This window comes from Pan troglodytes, chromosome 16 (genome assembly GCF_028858775.2).
Source record: "Pan troglodytes isolate AG18354 chromosome 16, NHGRI_mPanTro3-v2.0_pri, whole genome shotgun sequence".
In the NCBI taxonomy this organism is placed as follows: domain Eukaryota; kingdom Metazoa; phylum Chordata; class Mammalia; order Primates; family Hominidae; genus Pan; species Pan troglodytes.
The window spans coordinates 77163009-77186380 of record NC_072414.2 but is presented as its reverse complement, the minus strand read 5'-3'; the positions used below and the strand labels follow the sequence as shown (position 1 = coordinate 77186380).

At 43.2% G+C, this 23372-nt stretch overlaps 1 protein-coding gene and 1 non-coding gene across 50 annotated transcripts in view; one reads left to right on the top strand and one right to left on the bottom strand.

Annotated features, from left to right (window-relative positions):
* Positions 1-22461, bottom strand: part of AKAP13 (A-kinase anchoring protein 13) — a 373116-nt gene extending 350655 nt beyond the window's left edge. For 41 of the 49 annotated variants that reach the window (XR_010151481.1, XR_010151483.1, XR_010151482.1 and 38 more), the window contains exon 1: positions 10872-11108. The gene's annotated coding sequence lies outside the window, so the exon portion shown is untranslated. Of the gene's footprint in view, positions 1-10871; positions 11109-22440 lie in introns of those variants that run through there. The other 8 variants (XM_054667097.2, XM_054667113.2, XM_063794315.1 and 5 more) reach the window with 4 other exon arrangements.
* LOC112205652 (U7 small nuclear RNA) lies at positions 1774-1835 on the top strand. Its single transcript, XR_002939751.1, has one exon. It is a non-coding gene; the product is annotated as a U7 small nuclear RNA (small nuclear RNA).
* Positions 22462-23372: the final 911 nt, after the last annotated feature.

Here is a 23372-nt window from a genome sequence, read left to right as displayed (position 1 = left end):
TACAAAAATTAGCTGGACGTGGTGGTGCACACCGGTGGTCCCAGCTGCTCAGGAGGCTAAGGTGGGAGAATCACTTGAGCCCAGAAGGGAGAGGTTGCAGTGAGCCGAGATCGGGCCACTGCACTCCAGCCTGGTCAAAGGAGTGAGACCCTGTCTTAAAAAAAAAAAAAGAAAGAAAGAAAAGAATAAAGACAAATATACACTCTGCAGAAAATCAAAAGATCAAAAGTTACCCTCATCTACTTTGCAGTAGCCTCCTTCCAGACTATCTTCGTATATGTGTATGTGAAGTACATTCAAATAATACACTAGCATCACATAAAAACGTCATTATCTTTCCACTATCACCAATATCCTTAGAGACTACAAATGGAAAATAGAGTTCACTAATATTTTTATCATGCTTAGAGAAGAAAAGTTTTCAGCATGTTTAGAATCCTAACTAATTCTGATATAATATGCAAGATAATTGTTTTAGGTCACTACCATCTTCCTTCATTCATATCTAGCCTTCCTTTAGTTACTATACATAGTGGTGGTTGTTTTATGACTGTCATGATTATTAACTACTATGCTATGAGCCCCTATTATGGAGCTTTATATATCCCTAATTCCCACTAAAACCTCCCACTCTCCCTTCTCTATCTACAATTCTCTAATTCATACACCCAGTCCAGACCATCACTGAACTCCAGAACTGTATATCCAAATGCTTACTGATACCTTCACTTAAAAATTTCACAGATCTCAAACTTAGCATGTCAACAGGGAAATCACAATTTCAACCTCTCAGCAAACTGATTCCACATCTTCCCCATTTACCCAGTTGTTCAGGTAAAACACCCAGGAATCCTCCTTAATTTCTTTCTTTCCTTTAGAACCTTTTTCCAATCTGTAAGTAATCCTATAGTTCTATTTTCAGCGTATATGGATTCAAACCGCTTCTCACCACTTTCGCTACCACCCTAATCCAAGCCACCATCTTCTCTAGCCTGAACGACTGCAAATCTCTTAACTAGTCTCTCCGTTTCCACTACTGCTCCCTATGCCAAGAGTAAAGTTTTTAAAGCCTAAATCAACTCTTGTCATGCCTTGCTCAAATCCTTCAGCTGTTTCCCACCATACCTAAGAGCCTATTTGATCTGGTCTCTGGCTACACATACAAACCTTATCTCCTCACGCTCTTTCTCACCCATTCCAGCCACACCAGGCTCCCTGTTCATTCTCCCACCTCAGGCCCTTTGCACTTGATGTTCCTTCCATACTTCCTCTGAATCTTCATGTGACTTGCTCCCTTGACTTTCTTCAGGTCTGTTCAAATCTCACCTCCTCAGTAAGGCCTTGTCTGACCTCCCCAATCTCTGCTAATACTCTTCATATCCTTCCTAGAATCATCACCACCAGACATGACTGCAATTGTTTGTTCACTCGTTTATTTTCTACTTCTCTCAATAGGATATAGATTAACAGCAGCAACTACAGATGTCACTGAATTCCCATTACCTAGAACCGTGCCTGACAAACAAAAGATACTTGAAAAAATTAACAAACAACCCTACAAGGTATGTCATATAACCATTTGCCAAGAGAAAAGAGAAGATTAGATTTCAGAGACAAATAACTTACCTAAAGCTGCATAGTAAATAAATAGCAAATGCACCTGAAAGAGCCAGCACTCTACCCACTGACTCACTACAACTTGCGACATAAAGCATATATGCTAAGAAACAAAAATGCAAAAGCAAGCATTTCTACATGAAAACACCAGATGACAAGTGTTACAGATCTTTTAGAATTTGTCTAGCAGGTTTTCTGCTTTTCACTGGAAGACTCCCCGACGGGGGGACAGAAAATAATAGATTATAGTGATCCTTCTCTTTCTGTTCATCAGCATAGCAATTCATTTCTTTGATTAATCTTAGGTATGTACCATGTGCCTCTTCAACTAAAAGATACCTACATTGTTTTGTATTTCCCACAAAGCAATGGCTGAGCTACTGTCAGAAGATAGTCAACAAATACTTCTTTGTTATTTATACCCCCAAACATTTTGAGAATCCTGTAATGAAATTTTAAGAACCACCAACAAAGCATACTCACCCAAAGGGCTTCAGCTGCTAACCATGACGGAGTAACTGGATCCAGATTTATCCCGGCATCCTCCCTAACTACTAGAAAAGTGGACAAAATGCATGAGGCAGCATCCTTTAGAGCCTGAACAACAGGCAGCACAGAACTGCAGTCCCAAAGAGAAGGGAACAAATGAGATAAGCCCTAAAATCGCCCCAGCTTTCTGGCTGGAGGTACCTTCTAGACCATGGTGCAATGAGGAGGATCAAGCACAACATGACAGCCTTGTCAAGTTTAGAAGACAAACATAGCTTGGGAAGGCTAAGGAGTTTGAAAATTGCAGAGTACGAGAGAAGAGGAGGGAGTTGTATGAAAAAGGAGCTCCAGAAATCAGCATAGAGGCCCCATGAGTCTCACACCCAGTAGTAAGCCAAGCATGCATATTGTAAAAATACATGAGGGCACGCAAAGAATCACCCAGGAACTGTAAGCTAAATGATCTCCAAAGTTCACACAGGGCTGGGAGACATTTGTGTTCTCAACTGCCAGAATAGAGTCCTCACAGAGAGCCCAATTCTTCAATGAAAACTACAGGAGCTTCATGCCTTAGTAATGGGGTGTAACAAGCAACTTACACCCATAAGTTTGGCAACTTAACTTGCCAAAACAAAGTATGATACTCTTTAAAGCAATGGTTCTTGTGTTTGAAATAACTTTACCCCCAAGGAGACATCTGACATTTAACAGATAAGGACTCAACAACTATCATGAATATTATACATATGATCAAGAATCTATTTTAAAAATGAACGTAACTGGAAACAAATGGAAGAAATAAAAAAAGATTCAGTAGCAAATGGAACCCAAAGACATGTAAAAAATAATACATCACGACTAAATGAGTATTATCACAAGAATGCAAAGCTATTTCAACATATTACACCAGACTAAAGAAGAAAAAACATATGATTATGTCAATAAATACAGAAAAACCTTTGACAACATTCAATATCCATTCATGATAAAAACTCTCAGCAAACTAAACATAGAAGACAACTTCCTCAACTTGATAAAAGACATCTACAAAAACAAACACCTATGGCTACCATCATATTAATGGTCAAACACTCAGTGTTTTCCCCTCTAACATCAGGAAAAAGGAAAGGATGTCCACTTGTAAAACTCCTATTACACATTACACTGAGGGTCCTAGATAGTTCAGCAAAGTAACAAAAAGAAATCACGCCCAGCGCTGTAGCTCACGCCTGTAATCCTAGCACTTTGGGAGGCTGAGGCTGGTGGATCACTTGTGGTCAGGAGTTTGAGACCAGCCTGGCCAACATGGTGAAACCCAGTCTCCACTTAAAAAAAAAAAAAAAATACAAAAATTAGCCGGGCATGACGACATGCATCTGTAATCCCAGCTACTTAGGAGGCTGAGGCACAAGAATCATTTGAACCTGGGGGGCCACAGGTTGCAGTGAGCTGAGATCGCACCACTGCACTCCAGCCTGGGTGACACAGCAAGACTCTATCTCAAAAAAAAAAAACAAAAAGGAAATGAAAGTATACAAAGTGAAAACGAAGAAATCAAACTGCCCTTATTTGCCAATGACAATAATGTCTATGCAGAAAATTCCAAAAATCTACAAAAAAGGCTTCTATTACTAAAAATGAGTTTAGCAAGGGTGTAGGATCCAAGGTCAGCAAATAATATAAAATGATCTTTCTATATACCAGCAATGAGCAACTGGAAATTGAGAAATATCATTCACAACAGCACCAGAATACATGAAATACATGTATAAGATTACAAAACACATGCAAGATCCAATTGCTAAAAACTACAAAACACTAATCAAAAATCTAAGGTCTAAATAAATAGATATACCATGTTCATGGCCCATTATTAAAATGTCAATTGCCTCCTAACTGATTTCCAGCTTCAACACAATGCCAATCAAAAACCACAGCAGGCTGGGCATGGTGGGTCATGCCTGTAATCCCTACACTTTGGGAGGCCACAGTGGGAGGATCGCTTCATCCCGGGAGTTTGAGACCAGCCTGGGCAACATAGAGAGAGACTGTCTCTACAAAAATAAAAAAATTAGCCAGGTAGTGCATGACTGTGATCCCAACTACTTGGGAGGCTGACGTAGGAGAATCGCTTGGGCCCAGGAGATCAAGGCTGCACTGAGTGGTGATCCTACCACTGCATTCCACACTGGACAACTGAGTGAGACCCTATCTTTTTTTGTTTTTTCTTTTTTTAAGACGGACTCTCGCTCTGTCACCCAGGCTGGAGTAAAGTGGCGTAATGTCGGCTCACTGTAACCTCCATCTCCTGGGCTCAAGCAATTCTCCTGTCTCAGCCTCCCAAGTAGCTGGGATTACAGGCGCCCACCACCACGCCCAGCTATTTTTTGTATTTTTAGTAGAGATGGGGTTTTGCCATGTCAGCCAGGCTGGTCTCGAACTCCTGATCTCAGGTGATCCACCCGCCTCAGCCTCCAAAGTGCTAGGATTACAGGCGTGAGCCACCACACCCGGCTGAGACCTCATCTTAAAAAAGAAAAAAACGAAAAAGAAAAACCCAGCAGCACTTGTGGATAACAGCAAGATCAATCTAAAATATGCACAAAAGGCAATACAACTAAAATACCCAAAAAAACAATTCTGAAAAATAATAAGATAACTCACACTACCTGATTTTAAAACTTACTCTAAGGTGACAGTAATCAACAGTGAGGTGATAGAGAAATGAAAGACACAGATCAATGGAATAGGAGAGAGAATCCAGAAACAGATCCACACATTTATGATCAACTTGCAAAAAAAAAAAGGCACAAAGGTAATCAACAGAGAAAGGACAGTCTTTTCAAAAACTGTTGCTGGAAAAATTGTAAATCCATCCACAAAAAAATAAACTCAATGCATACCTTGCACCGTTTAGGAAAATTAAATCAAAGCGGATAATAAATGTAAATATAAAATTTTAAACGATAAAACTTCTAGGCGAGCCGGGCACAATAGCTCACACCTGTAGTCCCAGCACTTTGGGAGGCTGCGGTGGGTGGCTCACTTGAGGTGAGGAGTTCAGACCACCCTGGTCAACATGGTGAAACCCCATCACTACTAAAAATACAAAAATTAGGCATGGTGGTGGGTGCCTGTAATCCCAGCTACTCAGGAGGCTGAGGCAGGAGAATCACTTGAACCTGGGAGGCGGAGATTCCAGTGAGCAAGATCTCACTCACTCCAGCCTGGACGACAGAGTGAGACTCCATCTCTAAAAAAAAAAAATAATAACTTGTAGGAGAAAATATAGGGGAAAGTCTTTGAGCTCTTAAGTTAGGCAAAGATTTCTAAACTATTATACCAAAAGCATGATCCACTCAGGGAAAAAACAAAAAAACAAAAAAACACTGGATATCATAAAAATTAAGAACTTCTGCTCTTCAAAAGACATTATTAAGACAAGTAGGCCAGACACAGTGGCTCGCGCCTGCAATCCCAGCACTTTGGGAGGCCGAGGCAGGCAGATCACTTGAGGTTAGGAGTTCAAGATCAGCCTGGCCAACATGGAGAAGCCCCATCTCTACTAAAATACAAAAATTAGCTAGGTGTGGTGGTGTGTGCCTGTAATCCCAGCTACTCGGGAGGTTAAGGCAGGAGAATCACTTGAACCCAGGAGGCAGAGGTTGCAGTGAGCCAAGATCGCACCACTGTAGTCCAGCCTAGGTGACAGAGCCAAACTCCATCTCGAAACAAACAAACAAAAACAGAAATTATTAAGACAAGTAAAAACAGACTAGGAGAAAATATCTGCAAATCATGTATTTGATTCCAGAGTATATACAAAAACTCATTTTTTAAGCAAAAGATTTTGAATTGACATCAAAGAATGACAAATAATCAGATGAAAAGATACTTAATATCATTAGTCATTGGGCAAATGAATAAAAAGGCTACATTCCGTGTGATTCCATTTTTACAACATTCTTGAAAAGGCAAAAAACCATGGAGACAGAAAACAGATCAGCAATTTCCAGAGTCTGGGGGTAGAGAACCGGTTGAGTACAAAAGGGCTCAGAAGAATTCTGGAGGATGAAGGGACTGTCCTGTTTGAAGCAGTGGATATATGAATGTATACACCTGTCAAAACTCAGAGAATGTTACACTAAAATGGCGGAATTTTAGTGAATGTAAACTATACATATGAATAATTAAAGAATGAAAAAATAGAGACTAAACAGACATAATGATGCGCTGAGTGAACTTTAATTTTACTCTGTCCAAAATTTTTCTTAACAACTATAAAAGATATTTGGGAGACAAATAGAGAAAGTTGAATAGGTATTGAATAATATTATAGAATTAACGTTAATCTTTCTTGTTGTGAATAACTGCAGTTGGTTATGTAGAAAAAGGGTCAGCAAACTTCTGTAAAAGCCCAGATAGTAAATATTTTCTGCTTTGCGGATCACATGGTCTCTGTTGTAACTACTCAACTCTGCCACTATAGCACCAAAGTAGCCAGAGAAGAGCTTACAGAGTGACATAAATGGTCAGAAACCTCACACGTTTTCCTTCTCTCCCATACTAGCATCCATATCATACAAACACACTGATATCCACATTCCCCAGGCACTGAACACAGCATTGCCCCACACAAATGTTCATACAATCACGGTATTTCAGTACCAGGTCCATCCTTACAGCAAGGTCTGACAAAAACACATTATCCATTCATCTTCTATTCATAACGTCACAATCAACTTGTAGGTGGACGAGAAAACTATAAATATGAGGACAAACGCAGGAAACAAACTTTCTTCCACTGACCAGTGAGGACAGATGCATGAAACAAACTTTTTTTTTTTTTTTTTTGAGACGGAGTCTCGCTCTGTCGCCCAGACTGGAGCGCAGTGGCATGATCTCGGCTCATTGCAACCTCCACCTCCCGGGTTCAAGCGATTCTCCTGCCTCAGCCTCCCAAGTAGCTGGGATTACAGGCACCTGCCACCCTGCCAGGCTAGTTTTTGTATTTTTAGTAGAGATGGGGTTTCACCATGTTGGCCAGGCTGGTCTTGAACTCCTGACCTCAAGTGATCCGCCCGCCTCAGCCTCCCAAAGTGCTGGGATTACAGGCATGAGCCACTGCGCCAGGCTATGAAACAAACTTTCTTCCACCCACGGCTTTCTCCTCTCTCCCCATTTACAGCAGTAAGACAGCCTAACCTGGGAAAGAGAGACGGAAGCTACTTCCAAATGGATGCCTGTCCCCATCAGTAATAACCAAGTCTATTCAAGTGCCAGATGTTAACTTTAAAAGAAGGGAATATCAAAAGTCCAACTTTCTTCGCCTAGCTTTGTCAGGAATGTTTTTACCCTCAATCTGTAAGTGTGACCAACTGTAATTTTTAAAGGTTTATCCTCAATCTGTAAGTTTGATCAAATATAATTTTTAAAGGTTTACTATAATCTCTTCATCAGAAAACTAATGGAAAGATGGAATAAAATCTAAAGAAATGTCCTTAACAGGTAAATATTTCTAGAATGTATCTACTCCATCTGGTAGTGTAAGTATTCTAAACTATGCTAGTATAACTGATTTAAATCACTGCCTTCTTCTGTAAATGGTGTCACCTTTAAAGTGTTATCTTGAAGAGGAAGTGAGTGATTTGCTCATGTCTCTGTACTGAACTAACACTGTTAACACTCAGTCCAGCTCTACCTTAAACAAGTTTGAGAAATACAGACACAATCCACACTTATTTGCCAAGACTAAGGTAAAATAAAGTTGGAACTCATATCCTCTTATGACTGATGTACTGAAAACAATCCATCTCTCACTGTTTCCCAAATAGCATAGTCACAAAGAGCTCTACCCTACCAAGCCACTCTGCAAGTCCCACTCTCAAAGGAAGACTCACAGGTGACTGAGAAGATAAACTCGCTATTGTTTCCATTATCCTTCAGTTCATCTGGCACCTTTGAAGAAACAGACTTCGATAAGACTCACAAGTCTCAAGGCCCCTTCTTTATGAAAGAAATAGCTAAACCTCTACACTCAGAAGCATCAGACTTTTAAGAATGCTTAAGTCATGTAAAAATGTACCAAAATTATTATCATTACAGTTACCAGGAAATAGCTACCTACTCCATGTTAGATACTGTAGTTAAGTACCTCACATAGTTTCACTGATTCCTAACAACACTGCAAAGCATGTTACTAACGCTTATGGAGTAGGAAACTGAAGCTCTAAGAGGCTATGCAACTAGTCAATGGAAGTGTGGAGATCTGAACTCTACCTAGTTCCAAAGGGTGTACTTTTTTCTAAAATTTCTAATTTTTTTCCAATTTCACAATGGAGGGAGAGTTGTGACTAGATTTGTCCAACAATTTTAATAATTTCACCGACTGGGTGGAGTGGCTCACGCCTGTAATTCCAACACTGTGGGAGGCTGAGGTGGGAGGATGGCTTGGGTCCAGGAGTTAGAAACAACTGGGCAACAGTGAAGATTCCGACTCTAAAAAAAAAACAATAATAATTTCACAAAAAGGGGGGGGCCGATTTCTAAATTGGAACCTCTTGTTGAAATCCTTAGAGCGCTAGTTAAACCCACTTCTTTTCAAAAAATAATTGACAGATTAAAAAAAGGTTAGAAATCCTTTTAAAGTAAATGTCATCACAGATCTGCAAGGGAATTGTCATTTTCGACAGGTCCCCAGAGTTAGTGGCTCTCTCCTGTGTACGCTAGCTACCACTAGGCAGTAAAAATAATTTACCCAATTCAAACACATACCGTGCCTGCACTATGTTAAGACTACCGGCAAAGAGGGTAAAAAGCTAAATAAGGTCTATCACAGCCCTCAAGGAGTTAAAGGACTAGAGGAGGAGCCCATTTATAGTATAGTATGTGTGCAGTTACCATTTAGTCAAGGCAAAAGAAGTGTGAGAAATCCTACAACAATAGTACCTACAGTATAACATGCCATCACCGCCCACAGAAGGAAAGCAACTGGTGCCCTCGTCACGTTATGTTGTTAGTACTTGCTTACATGATGTCCCTCCCTGACAATCCCTTCCAACCTCTGTCAACCTCCTTCCCCACAATCACACACACAAAACCACACAACCAGGAAGGGAAGCCATGGAGCGAGTACTGTGAATCCTAAAAGCGGCTCTGTAATTTAAAAGTGCAATGGCTGTACCTGAAGAAAATTTGTCTTTAGCTTCATCAGGTGAAGAAAATTGGTTTTATAACACAAGGCCCACCAAACCAGAAAAGCCCAGGAACGCTTCTCCACAGGACTCACTTAGCACGAGAAATCACTCTGAGCAAACTGACACACACAGTATTTCTCAAATTTTTATTTTTCATTTAGCAGATGGTAAAGGAATACAACTGAAGTTAACAATAAATGACACTCTGGCCATTTTGCTCCACTATGAATGACAGACATTTAAGCTAGTTCCATCTGGGGAACTGAAACAGAATCATGTTCATGTAATAAGCCACACAAACCAAATTAAGTGTAATATGTGCACCCAAACTTGACAAGACTTGTACTTAATGCAGCCTGCAAATCCCCAAGAGTCCACGACAGAATACAAGAACAGTAACAATGATTTATCTCAACTGATCTTAGCTTCTTCACAAACTTGCCAATAATGACCTTTCAAGAACTGCACCGTTTGTCCTCATCTGGGCAATCCCGTGGCTTAGAAAAACTGAAGAAACTGCTTCTTCTAAAAATAAAACACTTGTTGTGCGGGGACTACTAACAAAAAAAAAAGGCACACTGGTTTTTACTGTACTGAAGCAATAAACTCTCCAAATAACTTCATTAAGGAGTGTCATTAGCAAAGAATGAACACCAAAATACCGCTCAATCCAACTTTCATTGTGAATTCCGGGATCTAGAAAATTAAATGTGACGGTATCACTCTGCTATAAGAACTATTTCCAAAACAAAACAAACCTATCTACACCCTTTCTTGATTTTTTTTAAAAAAGTTTTAGGGTTTTTCCTTTTTTCAACTTCACATACTTCGTGGCTTTGCAAAAAAAAAAAAAAAAAAAGGCAGTAAGCCGTATTTACCAAAAAAAAAAAAAAAAGTTTTGTTTGGTCTCAAAGTATAGCTGCAAGCTGAGCCGGCTGGCTGCACGGGTCCCAGAGCGCGTGGGGACCGCACGGGTCTCCTGGGCCGCTCGCCTGCGACCCGCGCGGGTCAGCTGGGCCGCGCCCCCGAGAAGCCGCGGAGAGGCACCCACAGGCAGGCGCGGCCCGACGTGTTTACCGTCCGCGTCGACCCCGGGGAGCCGCTCCCTCGCGCCCGCAGCACTTGTTCACGGCGCGGACTCCACACCGCGGCCGCCCGCCCCAGGGGAGGAGTGAGCCCGCCCCGGCGGCGCCGACCCGAGGACCCGGGGCAGGGATTCGGGGCCTCGCTGGGGGCGGAGCGCCTGAGGTAGCATCGGCGGCCGGGCGCGCCCCCCACCCGGAAAGCGGCAACGGCCTCTAAGTTGGGCTGCGGAGTGGGAGGCGCGCCCAGCCCCAAGCAGACAATGCGGGAGAAGGGTGATGCGCAGGGAGGAGGGGTCTGCAGAGCTGAGGTCCCGGCGCCGCCCGGCGACCCGTCTGTCCAGCCCGCCCCCGAAACCCCCGCAGCCCCCGCCCCTCCTCCGGGGCCCGCCCCACCGAGCAACCGCAGGGTACTGGCCGCGCTCCGCGCCCCAACCCACAAATCACAAAACTTCCCCCAACTCCGCCAACTAAGTTGCGCTCTCACCGTGCGGCTCCCGGGGCTCCCCCGCGGGCCGAGCTGGGACAACTCCTCACCTTCGCCGCGGAGAAAGACAATAGGCGGCCGCTCCCCCGGCGGCGGCTAAAGCGGCGGCGACCGAGGCGAGCAATGGGCACGGCAGTCTCGGCGGAGCACAGGCGCTTCACCGCGGCTGCTCGGGCTCCGCGCTGGCCCTGCACACAGCTCTAGCCCGCGCATGCGCCGAAAGACGCTCGGGAGGGTGGGCGGGGCACGCGGGAAGGCGGTAACGCCTGCGAGTCCTCCCGTGAGTACACGCGGAGCAAGAACTGCGAGCTGGGATTGCACGGCAGAGCTGCCCATCTCGCTGCATGAGACCAATAGTAAGGCTCCTGGACGGGGCACTCAGGTTGCTAAGGGAGGCTGAGGTTGACCGCCGCTGCTGCTCGGCGGCAAAGTGATCAAAGTAGGGTGGCTGGCAGAGGCTGCTCTGGGAAATGCCCACCCACGGTCTCCTCTCCGCCCTCTCTCCAGAAACCGCCCTTCCTCTCTGTGCCGGTGGTTACCTGAGCTGCAGCACTTAACCACACATCGTGAAATGATTTACTCCTCTATTTCCCCCACTTCAACTCAGGAAGTGGGGTTTAGTCTTCTGTGTCCACAGCCTAGGACCGTCTAAGGTATTAGGTATTAAATATAGGTATTAAACAAGTGTTGGATGGATGCACGGCGCTATGGCGGAATCACAATTGTGACAGTGCATTCCGTGAACTTCTGGCTACTCGATCACCACAGTCATTCCGTGTTCGAGCTGCAAAGGACCTCAAAAATCATCTGGTTGCTTTGGGAAACAAAATGTGGTCCGTGTACCAATGGTGCCGGTAACCACCTGCCCACAGAGGAAGGGCGGTTTCTGGAGACAGGGCGGAGAATATATTAGTTGGTACACGAAGAAACTTCTTTTTTCAAATAGTTAAGTGTTTTTAGTGCGCATTAGGAGGGAAATGCCTATCACGTCAAACCATTGTTTCATTAATGTTATTTCTTAGGTCAAATAAAAAGGGGCAAAAAACGAAAGCACTTCAAGAAAAGTGTTAAGTAAAAAATTGAGACAATTTATATGCAGTTGAAGAACGTGTAAAACTAGTTGATAGTGATTGAAGTAAGAACAGTGGTTAGGTAGGAGGAGAAGATTATTGGCTGGGAAGGAGGAGGAGGGAACCCTCTGGGGTGCTGGTTCTGTATTTTGACCTGGGTGATAGATAACAAAAGTATATACATGAATAAAAAATACATCCAGTGCACTTTAGTGCACTTTGCACTTTTTAAACATGTATTTTTAATGTCAGTTTTCAAAAATCTGGTACAGGATATACCCCCCCCCCCAAAAAAAAAGCAAAGATGCAAATGACTGCCATTTGGGAAACACTGATCCAGGCAGGCTCACTAGCAGTGACCAAACACCTGAGAAAGGGTATTGTGAATACCTGATGTGTGTGCCAGTAACTTCCATTGTTGAATAGCTCCAAATCTCAGAAATGCTCCTAATGTTGAGCTCTGGTGCTCACATATATTTTCTCTTTTTTTCTTTTTTCTTTTTCTTTTTTTTTTTTTTTTTTTTTTTTGAGGCAGAGTTTCACTCTTGTTGCCCAGGCTGGAGTGCAATGGTGCAATCTCAGCTCACTGTAACCTCCACCTCCAGGGTTCAAGCAATTCTCCTGCCTCAGCCTCCCAAGTAGCTGGGATTACAGGTACCCACCACCACACCCGGCTAATTTTTTTATTTTTAGTAGAGACAGTGTTTCACCACGTTGGCCAGGCTGGTCTCAAACTCCTGACCTCAGGTGCTCCACCCACCTCGGCCTCCCAAATTGCTGGGATTACAGGCATGAGCCACTGCACCCGGCCCTATTTTCTTAAGTAACCCTCACCGAATGGCTTTAAAAAAAAAGAAAAGAAAGGCCAAACATGCCCAGTTCTTCATGTGAAATTATTTCTGTATCACTTCATCATGCTGCTCACCCTCTTCCACTGTTCTCTAATCTGTCCTTGTTGATTTTTAAAAACTGGCACAAGGCCTGGTGCGGTGGCTCACACCTGTAATCCCAGCACTTTGGGAGGCTGAGGAGGACAGATTGCTCGAGCCCAGGAGTTCGAGACCAGCCTGGGCATCAATTGAAACCCCATCTGTACTAACAAATACAAAAATTAGCCAAGCATGGTAGCCCAAATCTTAGCTACTTGGGAGGCTCAGGTGGAAGGATTGCTTGAGCCCAGGAGGCAGAGGTTGCAGTGAGCCAAATCATGCCACTGTACTCCAGCCTGGGTGACAGAGCCAGACCCTATCTCAAAAAAAAAAAAAAAAAAGGCTGGCACAGAGAGAGAAGCAGCCTATCATGAGCCGGTCACTTCTCAAAGAACCTGAGTCTTCTGTGAAGCAAGAGTGCTAACCAAGAAAATCACTTGGACCCTAACATTTGATAACCCAGTGACCTTCCCCCTTGGAACCTAGCTTGTTTGTTTCAGAGGCAGCAGTAAATGTTACCATGTCATCTTTCTACGGACACTGACAACACCGTTCCCTGCTCCCCGCCTCAGCAGGATTTACACCTTTCCAGTGGGCTGCAGGAAAAGTTAAGAGTCTAGCACTTCTTGAATTTACTGTGCTTACAAATCACCTGGGAGTGTTTGTTAAATGTGGATTCTGATTCAGTAAGTCTGGGGTGGCATCTGGGATTCTGCATTTCTAAAAAGCTCCCAGGTGCTACTGACGTAGCTATTCTGAAACTCGACTTTTTTTTTTTTTTTTTTTTTTTTTTTAAGACAGAGTCTCACTCTATTGTCCAGGCTGGAATGCAGTGGCATGATCTCGGCTCACTGAAACCTCCGCCTCCCCGGTTCAAGCGATTATCCTGCCTCAGCCCCCCAAGTAGCTAGGATTACAGGTTCACACCACCACACCCAGCTAGTTTTTGTATTTTTAGTGGAGACAGAGTGTCACCATATTGGCCAGGCTGGCCTTGAACTCCTGACCTTAGGCGATCTGCCCGCCTCGGCCTCCCAAAGTGCTGGGATTACAGGCATGAACCACCATGCCCAGCCTGAAACCCAACTTTGAAGGCAAGAGTCTACCCTAAATTCCCCAAACGGTTGAGCCCACTGTCCTCCTTGGGAATTCCTAAATTGTTATCTGCATGGCTGATGTCGTCTCATCATTCAGGCCTCAGCTCAAATGATCCTCCTCAGAGAAACCTTCCTTGGCCACCCTCCCTAAATTGACCCACTCTAATCTAGTCCCTCTCTTGCGTATTACTCAGTTTTTTCCATAGCATTTATCTCAATCTGAAAGTACCTTATTTATCTTGTGTGTTTATTGGCTCCTCCCACTATAATGTAAGCTCCTTGAAGTATGCTGTGTTTACCCCCTCTCTCCTGCCCCTCTAATAGTGTCTGGTTCACAGTATGGACTCAATGAATGTTTCACATTAGTGAACTTGTACAGAAGAAGCTATTACAAGGAGCCTTCAAACTGAGTGTCCCTGATACTAAAGACTTGTTCTTCCAAGGTGTACCAAATATTTCTACATAGTATGCCATATTTCACAGAAAGAGGTTGCAGGTTTAATCATTTTCTCATGTACTCTGAGTAAGTTTGCAAGCCAGGAAAGATGCCTTACTAAACAGTGGTGGGGTTTTGTATCTCTGAACTATCTCTCCATTGATTTATATATCTTCCCAACTGATTAACACAGGTTCTATATAATACCTAAAAATATAACAAGAATAAATCCCATTTTACAGAGAGTTCCTGGCAATGCCAAAGCAAAGAAAAAACAAAATTAACACAGTTAAAAGAGCATAAATTTCTCTTGAAGCTCACACTGTCTAACCTGTCCACTTTGATAACAGAAGCACTGGAACAAGTATATCCCAGTGTTCCTTCACAGCAGTGGACATTGTATTGCTTTTGTGATAGAAATAGTGCCCTGATCATGCTTTGAGAGCTTCCACTCTCAGCTCCTTGCTTGGTGTGACGCCAGCTCTACCACAGCCCCAATTCCATGGCCTCAGCGTGGAATCCAGACCTGACTCTCCTGATGTATCCTATCCACGGGCAACAGTGACTACTTCCAGACTACTCTGCTGGAACTAGGGTCTTGTTTGACTGGAATATTTGTCTCCCTTAAATGGAATCTGGAAGGATATACCTGTCAGCCATCTTGTCACCACAAAGAAAGAACCTTTAGAATGGAACTGGAACAACGGAAAGTAAACAGAGATGAAGAAAAACAGTGTCTTAGTGACACTAGTTGAACTGCTGAATCCAGCAATGTAGGCTTTTCAATCCTGTAGGCCAATAAAGCCTGGCACAGTGGAGGTTTCTATCACTTGCATCCAGAAGAGTTCTAATTGCCACACCACCCATGAGCTGATGATCCCTGGCCAATTCCCTGACAAATGTCTATTGAGAGTTTACTGTGTTCCAGGCATTAGTCATGGTCCTGGGGTTATAGGTGAAGAAGAGGTTACTGTCTTTAAGAAACTCACAGTCAATTGAAGGCAGGCAAACCAGGAAGAAATCAAATGTGTAGGTGCCTTTAAAGAGGCCAATGCAGGGTGTTATGGGGAACAGAGAGGAGTATTTCTCCTAGTTAAAGGATGAAAGTTTAGGAAAGACATCCAAGAGGATGAGACAGATAAGCTGGGTCTTGGAAGACAATCAGGCAGATAAAGAACAGTGGGGTATAGTGCAGGAGACTAGGGTGTGTGTGCACAGATAATAGAATGACCTTTCTAGAAAAGGGAAGAGCAAATTCAAAGACACGGAGGTATCAGAAATACAACACACATAAGAAACTGGGTGGGAGATGAAGCTGAGGGCAGGGAGTGGCAGCCAGGTCACGAATGGCCTGGTACGCAGCCCTGGTAAGGAGTGTGTCCCTTATTCTGAAAGGCAAAGAGGAAACCTCAAAATGTGTGAAGAAATGGAACAACAGTGAGAGCAGATTTTCGTCTTGTAATAGAAAGATCACCTTACCACCATATGTCGAGGCTGGATTTAAGTTGGGGATGAGGATGGAAGAGAACAAGGGAATCTTTAAGAGAAACCTTCCTCCAGGCAGAAGGTTTTGCAGTCTAGAGCTGAATTTTTATTTCTTGGGGGCAGAGGGAATCTTGCCTCCTTGATGTCAAGCCCAATGTTATCCAATATATGTGAGCCATATGTATGCTTTAGAATTTTCCAGTAGTCACATTTAAAAAGTAAAAAAGAAGCAGGTGAAATTTATTAATGGGGTATTTTTACATTCTATCTATTGTGCTAAGTCTTCAAAATAATCCAGTGTGTATTTATACTTACAGCACATTTCAATTCAGTCTAGTCAAATTTCAAGTGCTCAAAAGCCATGTGTGGCTGATGGCTAGTGTACTGGACAGCAAAGGTGAGGTTGATTGCTTCTGATACAGAGCCTCTATCTAGGAATTCCTTCCAAACCTCAAAATGTTCCTAAAGCCAAAATTCCTGCACCATACCTCTTCACTTGCATTATCTCATTTATTCATCACAACAACCCTAGGCTGGCACTATTATCCTCCTTTTACAAGTAACAAGTAATCTCTTTTACAGAGATTAAGTAATTTGCTCCAAGTCACATAGCTACTGATTGGCACCGCTTATTGTTCAAGAGATGAAAACTAAGGGAAAGTTGCCAAATCCAAGTTAGAATAGTACTTGAACATAATTTCCCTCATTAGGGCTCTCTCACCTCCTCTTCCTCTTCCCCTCTGTACTTGGAACTATGAACCTATCTAGTCAGCCTAGCTACAGAGTAGGTGCTCAGTAGAGAGCTGATTAAGCAACCAGTTCCTTGTTGAGAATACATCTCAGGAATTCTACAGGCACAAACTAAGCAGAGATATGGCTTAAGGTTATGTGCTGGATTGTGGGTAAATGCACAGTAAATGGCATTTATCATTACGATTATTACCAGGTCAGATACTATTAACATTTTAGGGACCTTGCTGCATATTCATTGCAAGCAGTCTTCCAAAACAGTTGTGCTGGTTTATAATTTACATCCCTGTCGTCAGGGCATCAGAGTGCCTAACCTCTCTAATTTAAGTTCTTCTTGTATGAAACAGAAGGAGTTTAGAAGTGGTCAGAACTGGCCGGGCGCAGTGGCTCATGCCTGTAATCCCAGCACTTTGGGAGGCCCAAGCGAGCAGATCACAAGGTCAAGAGATCAAGACCGTCCTGGCTAACATGGTGAAACCCCATCTCTACTAAAAATACAAACAATTAGCTGGGCGTGGTGGCACACGCCTATAGTCGCAGCTACTCGGGAGGCTGAGGCAGGAGAATTGCTTGAACCCAGGAGGCGGAGGTTGCAGTGAGCTGAGATCACACCACTCCAGCCTGGGCTACAGAGTGAGACTCTGTCTCAAAAGAAAAAAAGAAAAAAGAAGAGTTCAGAGCTAAGTTTGGATCATGGATGCTCAAATTCTTTGTCTGTAAAGGGATCACTCCCACCCAATAGCCACATTATAACAAATATAACCCTGAGCACATTGTCTGGCACAATGCAAGTTGCTCTGTCCACTTTACATCCCTCCTCCACTTCCCCCTTGAGAGACAATAAGATAAAAGGAAGTCTAGGAGTAGATCTGATTATGCAGAAAAATTGATAATTGACAAATGCAGGGAAACATGCACCTTGCCAAAATTGTCATAGAGAATTTTCAACAAAAAGTGCATATTATCATGTACTGACTTCCTCAATACATGCAGCAGCCACCCAGTCTCCTGCCCCCAGAGGCTCCCCAGCCTTTAATTAATAAATGCCAGATGTACTGCTTATTGATAGAACAGTTTATTTCATTTCTGAAACCCTTGCTTTTCTCCATAACGACCTTCCCAGCAAAAGGTTTGCTTGAAGGCTGCTCATGAGACCAAATTGAGCTTCTTAAGTCATTATGTTTCCAGTGGTAGAAGGGTGAGGGATGCTGGGTTGATAGGGGGGAAGGAATCACAAATGCCTCAGGATTAAGGGACCACCCTGGCCCCAAACAAAGTTATTGCCGTATTTTTTAGCCTGGAGTCAGGGGATTTAATTTTAGGGGCACGAAAGGGTCCAGAGATTCTCTCTCAATAACTGCACGAAAGGGTCCAGAGATTCTCTCTCAATAACTGCAAAATAAAACTAGAGTCACTTTTCAGGGTACCGTTATTTTGATTTGGTTAGGTTTCATTTGGTATTGACTTTATATGCACATTCCAGTTTGGAGAAGATGGGGGTTGTTTTTCTGCCTCCAGAAAGATTTATGGGCGAGCTCAAGTACTGCACATTTCCTCCTATTGCTTTTCTCTTTATGCCCAACCTTTTCCAGTTTATTCAGCTGCTCTCATAATTATCCCCAATTATTTATAATGGTAGGTTTCTGAAGCTGGAGTTAGAGAAACACCATGTTTTTGAGCCCCAAACACTATTTAATGGAAATGGACTCCAACAACTCATGTGAGGCCTAAGCTCAGGCTTTCTTGGGAAGAACTTGTTAAAAAATTTTCTTCACTACTAATAGAATTTTTTTCCAAAACTATATTGCATTTTCTATATTAAAGGAAAGAAGTCCTTATTTGTGTACAACTATTACAAATAACGGCCGTCTTGGCACAGCTGAAATCAGTTTTTCTTAAAGTGCTTCTCTTGGAGCATTAATTCCTTAGAAAAACCATTGTCTGTTTAAATGAATGTAAGAAATGCTTTATTTTATATTTCTCTCCTCATGAAGATTAACTGTGCATAGTAGCATTACATATTAAGGCCTTGAGAAGTCCTGCATTTGAAAAACCCCAACTGTTTGGCTTTGCTTAATCCTATATTACTCAAACTTATTTGACCATGACACCAACTGCCCTTGGAAAACACATTAATATATCATATCCCATTAAGGGCACATTTTTGAGAAACACTGCCTGAACCCATTCAACCTATCTTCCAGAAAGAACAGGGTAGGTATTACTGACTCTGAAGCACCGTTTACCATTTACCCACTGTTAATGGAATAAATGTGTATATCCTCTCCAAAACTCATATGTTGAAGCCCTAATCCCCAATGTGGTGATATGAGGAGGTAGGAACTTTGGGAAATAATTAAGTTTAGATGAAGTCATCAAGGTGGAGCTCCCATGATGGGATTGGTGCCCTCATAGGAAGAGGAAGAAACACCAGGCTGGGCATGGTGGTTCATGCCTATAATCCCAGCAATTTGGGAGGCCGAGGCAAGCGGATCACTTAAGGTCAGGAGTTCGAGACCAGCCTGGCCAACATGGTGAAATCCTGTCTCTACTAAAAATACAAAAATTAGCTGGGTGTGGTGGTGCACACCTGTAATCCCAGCTACTGGGGAGGCTGAGGCAGGAGAATCTCTTGAACCCGGGAGGTGGAGGTTGCAATGAGCCAAGATTGCACCACTGCACTCCAGCCTGGGCAACAGAGCAAGACTCTGTCTCAAAAAACAAAAAAGGAAACACCAGAGGCTCCTCTCTCTGCTAGGTAAGAAAACAGAGAAAGGGTGGCTATCCGCAAGTAAGGAAGCAGGCCCTCACCAAGGAGTGAATCTGCCAGCATCTTGATCTTAGACTTTTCAGCCTCCAGAATGAGAAATAAATGTCTGTTGTTTAACCCACCCGGTCTATGGTATTTTGTAATAGCAGCTTGAGCTAAGACACCCACACTATCATTTGTTTCAAAAGGGACACCTAATCCAAACCAAGAGGTGATTCCTTAGTTCAGAAAGGAAAATAGGCCGGGCGCAGTGGCTCACGCCTGTAATCCCAGGACTCTGGGAAGCCGAGGCGGGCGGATCACGAGGTCAGGAGATCGAGACCATCCTGGCGAACACGGTGAAACCCCGTCTCTACCAAAAATACAAAAAAATTAGCCGGGCGTGGTGGTGTGTGCCTGTAGTCCCAGCTACTCGGGAGGCTGAGGCAGGAGAATGGCGTGAACCTGGTAGGCGGAGCTTGCGGTGAGCCGAGATCGCGCCACTGCACTCCAGCCTGGGCGACAGAGTAAGCCTCCGTCTCAAAAAAAAAAAAAAAAGAAAGAAAGAAAGAAAGAAAGGAAAATAAAGCCGAGCACGTTGATGCACGCCTGTAATCCCAGCACTTTGGGAGACTGATGGGGGTGGATACCTGAGGTCAGCAGTTCACGACCAGCCTAACATGCTGAAACTCCGTCTCTACTAAATACAAAAATATTAGCGGAGTGTGGTGGCGCATGCCTGTAATCCGAGCTACATCGGAGGCTGAGACAGGAGAATCGCTTGTACCTGGGAGGAGGAGGTTGCAGTTAGCTGAGATCGCGCCCATTGCACTCCAGCGTGGGCAACAAGAGCGAAACTCCGTCTCAAAAAAAAAACAAAAACAAAAAGAAAAAAGAAAAAGAAAAACGAAAGAAAATAGATGCTTCCTAAATCTCATCCGCAGCTTGATCAGATCACTCCTACTAGGTCTCACACTCTATTCCCTCTCACTACAAGCACCTCTTCACCTGAATTGCCTGCTGGACCACAAACTTGGCTCCAAAAGTGAGAAATCCTTCTCTCCCTCATCTGCTCTATTTTCCGCTTTCCTTCTCCCTCAATCCCATCCAGTCATTTCCAGCATGCCGCCTTTTCATTCTGCCGCAATCTCTTTTACAAATTAAGGTAAAGTTTCCCATTCCTACTTCTCTTGGGCTCATTCACCAACTTTTGTCCCTAGGATTGCAATATTCTTCTAACTGGTTTTCCTGCGTCTAATAACTCCCAACTAGTCCATAGTCCTCTCTGTAACAGAATGATTTTCCTAAAAATACAGCCCTGACTTTTCACTTTCCTGCTCAAAAGACTTAAATGGCTCCCTTTTGCTTACAGAATAATGCTAAACACTTTAGCAGAGAATTCAAAAGTAATTGACTTCCAGTGTCAACACACATAAAAACTACATTAAACTTCTTCTCTATCTAAACCTAACTCCCCACTCAAAGCCTTGAACTTTTTGCATGTAAACAGACCTACATTACTGAGGACACTAGAACTGAGTGCCTAAAATCTCTTTAACCTATCTTCCCCGGGAAGTAGTTCATGATCTAACTAAACTCCCGGCTAAACATCATTTATTTCAGTCCCCGCCAGAATTTATAATTTAAGCTTTATAAATTTATAATTTTATAATTTATAATTTAAGCTTTCTGGTTTATATCTCTAGTCCTTATAGTCTGCCTTCAAACTTATTCAAATCTCTCTTATCTTAAAAAATGCCTAAAATCCTTGACCCAAGTACATTCTTAAGACACTGTCCCATCTCTCTTCTTGCCTTTGCCATCATACTTTTTAGCCTACTGATTCCACCTCCTCATCACTTGCCCTCTTTTCTTAAAATCAATCTTATTAAGGTAAAATATACGGTCAACAATATTCCAATTTTAAGTGTACAATTCAATGAGTGTGACAAATGTGTAAGCACTCCAATAACTAAGAATAGAACATTTCTGAGGTCTCCGCAAGTTTTTATATGGCCCTGCCCACAATTCCCACCCCTACCTCCATGACCCTAGGCTATGCTAATTTTCTTTTTCTTTCTTTCCTTCTTTCTTTCTCTCTCTCTCTATGTAGAGATATCTATCTATCTATCATCTATCTATCTATTTCTGTCTTTTTGTGTGTGGGGGTGGGGGGACAGAGTCTCACTCTGTTGCCCAGGCTGGAGTGCAGTGGCACAATCTCAGTTCACTGCAGCCTCCGCCTCCTAGGTTCAAATGATTCTCCTGTCTCAGCCTCCAAGTAGCTGGGATTACAGACATGCACCACTATACTCAGTTAATTTTTTATTTTTAGGAGAGACGAGGTTTCGCCATGTTGGCCAGGCCGGTCTCCAACTCCTGACCTCAGGTGATCCGCCAGCCTCGGCCCCCCAAAGTGCTGGGATTACAGGCATGACCCACCATGCCCGGCATTATTTCTGTCTTTTTTGGGACAGGGTCTCATTCTGTTGCCCAGACTGGGTGCAGTGGCATGATCATAGCTCACTGCAGCCTTGACCTCCCACGCTCAAGTGATCTCTGCCTCAGCCTCTTGAGTAGCTGGGATGACAGGCATGCGCCACCATGGCCAGCTAGTTTTTTTTTTTTTTTAATTTTTTATAGAGACAGGGTCTATCTATGTTGCCCAGGCTGGCCTTGAACTCCTGGGCTCAAGTGATCCTCCCGCCTCGGCCTCCAAAGTGCTGTAATTACAGGCATGAGCCATCGTGCCCGGTCTGATTTGCTCTCTATCATTATAGATAAAATTTGTCTCAGAGTTTGTTTAAATGGAATTGTAGAGTATGTGCCTTTGGAAAGTATATTATTTATAGCTGTATAAGACATTACCCTCCTAATTTAGTTTAAAACTGCAAACATTTATTATCTTGCAAAGTTTCTGAGAGTTAGGACTCTGTAAGCTACTTACATGGGTGGTTCTGGCTCAAGGTATCTCCATGAAATTGCAGTGAAGCTGTCAGTAAATCTGCATTCTCTGGACTGAAACTGGAGTATTCACTTCCAAGGTTACTCACCTGGCTGTTGTCAGGAAGTTTCCATTTCTTGCTATTTGCGCCTTTCCTTAGGACTGCTCACAACGTGGCTGCTCACAGACTGAGTGATGAGAGAGAGAGAGAGAGAGACCGAGAGAGAGAGCAGAAGCAACACTATATTTATGACATAGTCTTTAAGTTGTATACCAACACTTCTGCCTTATTCTTTTCATTAGAAGCAAGTCACTAAGCTAAGCCCACATTTAAGAGGGGATTACACAAAGGACTGAATTCTAAGAGGTGGGGCGCATCGGGGTCTATCGCGGAGGCTAACTATAACAATCTAGTCTCTGGCCCTTCATTGATTCATGTTCTTCCCACATGCAAAAAGTCCTCACCACCTCCCAAGACCCTCAAAAATCTCAGCCCCTTATAATATCAGCCCGAAGTCCAGAATCTCATAACCAAAATGAGGTCCAGCTGTGGATATAGCCCTTACATAAAGTTCTTCTTAATCATTAAGCTTTTGAAGTCTGCGAAATAGGCAAGTATTGTGCCCCCTACACACACACACACACACACACATACACATACACTCAATGTACAATGGGGAAACAGGCAAAAGATAATCACTATAGACATTCCTGTTCAAAAAGGGAGGAAATGGGGAATATAAAGGCATCATTGCTGTGGACCAGCCATGGTGGTCCATAGCAATTCTGAATCTATCCTGAGAAGTGTTGTGAGTTCCTTGATTAGGAGTCAGTCCTAGTTCTTCCCAGGAGTGATTCTCATAGCGCTTGGTTCCCTCTTCTGAGTTATCTTTCCTTTTTAATGACAGGTAGTGTGTGTTTGCAATAGAGTAGTTTTCTCAGCCAGCTTCCTTCTTGTTGAATTTGAGAATCCAAAGCCCTCTTTTCATTTTGTACTGTCTCTGCCTCTTTCAATCTAAGATTATGATGTTTCTGCTCATG